This window comes from Hippopotamus amphibius, chromosome 3 (assembly GCF_030028045.1).
Source record: "Hippopotamus amphibius kiboko isolate mHipAmp2 chromosome 3, mHipAmp2.hap2, whole genome shotgun sequence".
Classification (NCBI taxonomy): domain Eukaryota; kingdom Metazoa; phylum Chordata; class Mammalia; order Artiodactyla; family Hippopotamidae; genus Hippopotamus; species Hippopotamus amphibius.
The window spans coordinates 166,313,054-166,319,231 of NC_080188.1; the positions used below are offsets into that span (position 1 = coordinate 166,313,054).

The following is a 6,178-nucleotide window of genomic DNA, read 5'->3' on the forward strand; positions in this document are numbered from 1 at the left end:
TGCCCCGCTTCTTCCTCCCCATTTGTGAAGAAAAAAAAAAAGAGAGAGAGAAATAAAAGAGAGGTTTCTGTAACATTCCCGGTGCAGCATTTAACTCGGGGAGCAGCAGAGCGGTGCCAAACCTCTGCCCAGACCCTGCTAGGTCCGCTCATCAACTCCAGGAATGTGATTGCAGCGGTGCTGCAGTGAAGCTGGCATGGGCACCAGCCCATCTGGGGGAAACCGGGATCCCTGGAGTTGGGGCTTCCAGGGCCCCGACAGCCGTCCAGCAGGTAAAAGAGATCCTGGAGGTCCTCGTGGACCTGCGCAGTCAGTGGTGCTTTCTGGGGGAAAGGTGGCTTGGTCAAGTGCTTTGAGATCTCTAACAGGATAAGGAGGCGTCTGCCCACAAGATCCTGCCTAAGCCACTGCTGCTCAGGCTGCACCGGAAGGAGAAGATGTCCTTGGAGATGTCTATTCACTGCCCTTTTGCTCACCAGCACGAGGTCGTAGGTGCACAAACTACAGTTCTGCTGCTGGAGATCTCTCCTGGAGCCACACCATTGGAGGAAAGCAATGACCCAGCCCGAGGTCCGCTGCTACCTGTGGCACGTGGTCCTTGGCTGCCAGTACCTGCACCCAAACTGGGTTAATCACCAGGACCTCAAGCTGGGCAAACTCTTCCCGAATGAGGGTCTGGAGGTGAAAACAGGGGATTTGGACTGGCAACCAATGGTGAATATGCTTGGGAGCCGAAGAAGACCCTGTCTACTTCACAGCTCCTGAAGTGCTGAGCGAGAAAGGGCACCATTTCCAGGTGCACGTGGGGCCTATTGGTGCCTCATATTGTTATACACCTTGTTAGTGGGAAGATCACCTTTTGAGATCTCTTGCCTAAAACTGACCTCCTTCTGGATCAAGAAGAATGAATGCAGGATTCCCAAGCAATCACACCCGTGGCTGCCTCCCTCTTCCAGAAGATGCCGTAGACAGATCCCACTGCCTACCTGGCCATTCGCGAACAGCTCGAGATGAGTTCTTTACTTCTGGCGACATCCCAGCTCATCTCCCACTACCTGCCCCACTATTCCACTGAAGTATTCAATCGCTCTTAGCAGCCGTGACCCCAGCAACAGGAAGCCCTCACAGTCCTCAGTAAAGGCCTGGAGAACCCTATGCCTGTGACTTCCTGGGAGAAAGAGGAACAAGTGGTCCAGGAGACCAGAGAAGCAGTCGAGTGCCACCTTGGTGACAGGCTGTGGTGTCTACATAGTGTGAATTCCTCTAAGCCCTCTGAGCGGGGGCTGGTGAGGTAAGAGGAGGCTGAGGATCCCCCCGCCCCCAGCATCCCCATCTTCTGAGTCAGCAAGGGGGGGACTATTCGGACACATAGAGCCTTGGGAATCAGCTGTGTAACAGTGTGGGGTGCTCTCCAATGATTGGACTCACCTCATCCTCCAGCACACTGGGGACAGTCTGTGGCTTCATAGGGCATGGTGGTGCAGAGTTCTACCTCACTGTGAGTTCCCATCTCAACTCCTCCACGAAGATCACTCTCCAAGTATTTCCAAAACTACATGCGTGAACACTTGCTGAAGATACCCACGGAAGGGGATGAATTAGTCAAGCTACCGTACCTGCGAACCTGATTTTGCACGCACAGCGCCATCCTCCTGCACCTCAGTAATGGCTGGGTGCCAATCAGCACCTTCCAGGACCACAGTAAACTCATCCTGTGCCCAGCATGGCAGCTGTGACCTGTATCGACGAGGAGCCGGATTTCCGCAAGCACTGCCTGAACCTCCTGGAGAAGCACAGCTGCTCCAAGGGGCTGGCCAGTCGGCTCAGCTATACCTGCTGTGGTGGACAGGCTGCTGCGCTCTCGCTCAGCCGCCAGCTGCCTCGGGACCTCCTCATATCCCCTCCCCTGGGACTAGTGCCCCGTCTCACCCCCACCGGCACTTTGGGCCCCTGTGGGTTAGCGCCCACCGTGCTGGTTTTTTGGTGATGTGCTCCCCACCCCCGACCTGGAGGCTGGAAAGAAAGCTACGTCAACCTTGCAGGTGGGGGTTGCTATGTAAGTTATTTTTGTAATAGCTTGTTGGGGTGTAGGTTCTATGGCCTGTGCCCCTTCCCTCTCAGCCCCACTGTATGAATTGTACAGAGCACTGCTTTTGAATTGGGGACTGTCTTTTTCTTGGCTTTATACACGTTAAACACGCGAATCTTTTAAAAAAAGGTGTGGGGAGTGCTGATTGGCTGCTAATTGTCATGTGCGCTCAGCCAATCAGCGGCAAGAGTTGAGGACTCCGGAGGTGCCGCGCAGAGGTGCCTGTGCGGGTGGGTGGGATGCCTGCCTTCACGGTCCCTTAGCCTAGTAAGTCATGGAGCAACGGCAGACACATTCAGTGACAACGCACTGTCCTTCACACAGTGCCTTTGACAGAAGGCGGTCGTCTGCTGAGAGCTGTGGGACCCCCTCGGCTGACGGGGCCCTGAGAATGCTACCGTGGCCCTGTCACGGGGACTGGGCTCCCAGGAATGGTCTTGGGGGAAGAGATGGAACTTATGAGACCTCCTCTGAATGACCAGTGGAGACTTCGCAGATCTGGGTCATCTAGCTGGCGCGCAGAAAGGCGGGAAATGCTAGCTGAAAGCTTGGGAAGGCAGAGAGTGAGAGAGAGAGAGAGGAAGGGATGAAGGAAGGAAGGAAGCAAGGAACCCCCTGTGGTCGGTGCTGTGAGGGAAGGGCTGCCTGGGTCCCTTTCACACGCTCACAGCAGCATATGTCCACTAGTCAGGAGTACTTGGTGGATTCGGTCCAGGAGGGACACATTTAGGGTAGCTGTTTCAGAGGAAGGAAGGGAAGATGAGAGCATACTGCAAGGAAGCTGGAGAAGGTGACTCAGTGGTGGCCCTGGCAAAGAATGTGACCACACTGAGACGACATGGCACACATGTCAGTGGCACTATGACTGAGTGGTTACAAGCCAGGCCTCTGGGTCAGGTGACCTGAGGCTTATTCTACCACATACTGCTGTGTGACCTTGGACAAGTTACTGAATCTCTCTGAGGCTCAGTTTCCCCAACTGTAAAACCTTATGGGGTTATCCGGAGGATTATGTGAGAGAACATTTAGTCTCTGTTCGACATGTGGCAGTGACTATTATGAGGATGGATTGGTTGGGGACCAGTTGATGGCTTTGATGTCACACTTCCCCCCAGTGATGTGGACTGTGCCAGTGTTGGGTAGACTCAGCCTCTGCTAAGAAACCCACCTCACCTGGCACTTGAGGGCAGGGACTCAGCTCTGACCGTGACCAAGTTTCAGTGTGTGAAGAGACTCCCGTTTACCTGGGTCTTCCTACTTATCCTGATGGCCCTATTGACTTATACGTTGGAAAATCTTCAAGCTTTTTCCTTTCAGTTGTGTGTGGGGGGAGGAGGGGTGGGGATGGGGAGATGCTTGTGGCCCCTGGCAGGACTCAGAGGGGGCCCAAGGCACCAGAAACCTACCGCATCCGCAGGGCACAAATCCAGACAGATTACGGCAAGGATAAAAGAGGATTCAGGGTGACGATTTAAAGCTTCCCTTTCTCCTTTTTTGGGCAAGGGCCTGGGAAGAGGGGGGTGGAAACTGAAAACAGACAGAGCCTTGTTAGTGACTTGAATTTTCACACGTAGAATAATGGAGCTTCGGGAAGGAGTTTCTCCTCGTGCGCCCCTCCCATCCCACGCCATCTAACCTGATCTTTAAATTGGTCACTCCATTTGTATTCCAGTCTGGTCATGGGAGACTCATATCCCTGTGGGCCCCAGCTTTGGTTTGTAGTGGACAAGAAATGTTCAGGGGAGCCTTCAGCGGACACAAAAGGACTGCAGGGAAACCAGCCAGCATCCCTCCCTCTCAGCAGCCTCACCCCGCAACCGGGGCCCTGGGAAGCAGGGTGGTGGCAGATCAGTCTTTACAACTGCTCTTTATTGGATCCTGTCTGCTGTGCTGGTTGCATTCAAGGCCCTCAGTCCCAGATAGCAGAGCAAACCACGAGAACCCTGCGTCAGGTCAATGACCAAGTGCCGGGCATACCAATCACCAGAGCTCTGGGAACAACTGGAGCAAGTGCTTGAAATTCCAGCCGTGAACCAGGCTGCCCCCCATGGGGGGATGCATATGTCTTGGGTAATATCCTAGCTGGCAATCCCCAAACTCACCAGGAGTTCAATCACTGCAGCCCCATTTATAATCATTATAACACCACCCCCTGCCCCACTCCAGCTCTGCCCCACGGAAGGTCCTGGGTGTGTAAATCCTGTTCTTTTTATTCAGCTGAGAGATGCTGCAGGAAGGATGAGCAGCCCTCAGTCCCTCAGACCTCACTGCCCTCCGTCCCTTGTAACCTGCTTTGCTGGGGGGTGGGATCTGCCTTCCCTGAGGTTTGTCGGCTTGGGGGGAAGGAGCTCATTCCCTGGATGCTGTGTTTTAGCCTGAATGCATCTCCCACAGCTAGGGGTGTCCTGAGGGCAGAGGGGCAGCTGGGTGAAGACCACCTGAAGGCAGGAACAGGCTTAGGCTGCTGCCTAAGGTCAGTGATGAGGGGTCAACCTCCTGCTCAAGATGGGTGTGTTCACAGAATTCCTTTCTTTGGAATGGCTTGAGCAAAATTGTGTCTGGACACCAGAGGAACCCTTGAGGACTTTCCCTAGCTTGAGCTCTTCGTCCTCTAGGGGTTGATTCATTCTCTTGTCCCACCAACAAGAAGGACATGCCTTCATGTGTCACTGGAAGTCCCTCCTCATTCCCCAGCTTTCCCAGCTCAGAGTTGAGTACTTCCTTTTCCGGGCTCTCACAGCCCCTTGGAGTGTGTGTACAGACCCACATCCTATTATTCCACAGCTCCCTGGGGGCAGGGTTTATTCTGTCCAGCTCTGTTTCCTGGTGCCCATCTCAGTGGCATGCAGGGTAGACAGGTGGCCCGGGGACCCTCTCTGTGCCTCACAGTGGCCTGGAGAGATGCTTGAAAATGTCCAGCCCCGCTCCCAGAGATCCTGACTTAAGTGACCTGAGGTCCAGACACTGGTGGTCTGAAAAGCTCCCCAGGTGACCTAATGTGCAGCCACAGTTGAGGGCCCCCCGGCCCCTGACCCGAGTAGACTGTTCATGAAAGCTTGTCTTAGAATGAACAAATGAGCTTTGTCCATGTGATACCTTCTCTCTCTCTCTTTTTTTTAGCTCTTTATTGGAATATAATTGCTTTATATGTATAAATACAGCTGATTCACTTTGCCATACCTTCTCGTGTGTGTGAGTGTGTGTGTGTGTGTGTGCACGCGCACATGATTCCCAAACCCTACTTACCCTTAGCATTCATCCACTGTTAACATCATTTGTTTGAGCCATAAAACTCTTGGGGGTACCAAGGTTTGGAAGGAGAGCTACTGGCAGGCATTTCAACTCTGATGTTTGGAATCGCACTGCACAGCTAAGTTCACTAAGTCACTTAGAATTAGTGATTTCCTAAGACCTCTAAGTCTTAGGAAGTTCCTGCCTCCAGCACTTGGGATTCTCTCTCATCTCTCCCTCCCTTCCTCCCTTCTTCCCTCCTTTTCTTTTCTTCTTTCCTCCCTTCCTTCTTCTCTCCCTCCCTCCCTCTCTCCCTCCCTCCTTTCCTTTCTTCCTTCCTTCTTTCCTTCCTTCTCTCCCTTCCTCTCTCCCTCCCTCCTTTCTCCCTCCCTCCTTCCTCCCTCCCTCCCTCTCTCCCTCCCTTCCTCCTTTCCTTCCTCTCTCCCTCCCTCCCTCCTCCCTCCCTCTCTCCACCCCCCCTCCTTGTGGAGTGTGGTTGATTTGTGATACTACCACATGAGCTGCAGGTGTGTAGCACAGCGCTTCAGTGGTTTTGCAGCTTATACTGCATTACCGGTTACTATAAGGAACGGGCGTAGCTCCCTGTGCTGTACGTGATCTCCTTGCTGCTTATTTATTTCACTCATCTCCCTGCACACAGATGCTCCGCTCTCTCCCTGAAGACTCCCTCTATGACCATCGCAGTTTTCAGATCTGCTACCCACCTGCGCCAGGCTCTGCCATGGGTCACCCTTCCTCAGTACTGGCAAACTGGCCCTCAGTCAGTGAGTGTTTGAACTCGGCCTGGTTTCTTGGCCCCACCTTGCACGTGGAGACCTAGTCTTACACCAGAGCTCC

The 6,178-nt window shown here is 53.6% G+C and overlaps 1 pseudogene; it reads left to right on the forward strand.

Annotated features, from left to right (window-relative positions):
* The first annotated feature begins 422 nt into the window (after positions 1–422).
* Positions 423–1,989, forward strand: LOC130849580 (serine/threonine-protein kinase PLK1-like; annotated as a pseudogene).
* The last annotated feature ends 4,189 nt before the right edge of the window (positions 1,990–6,178 follow it).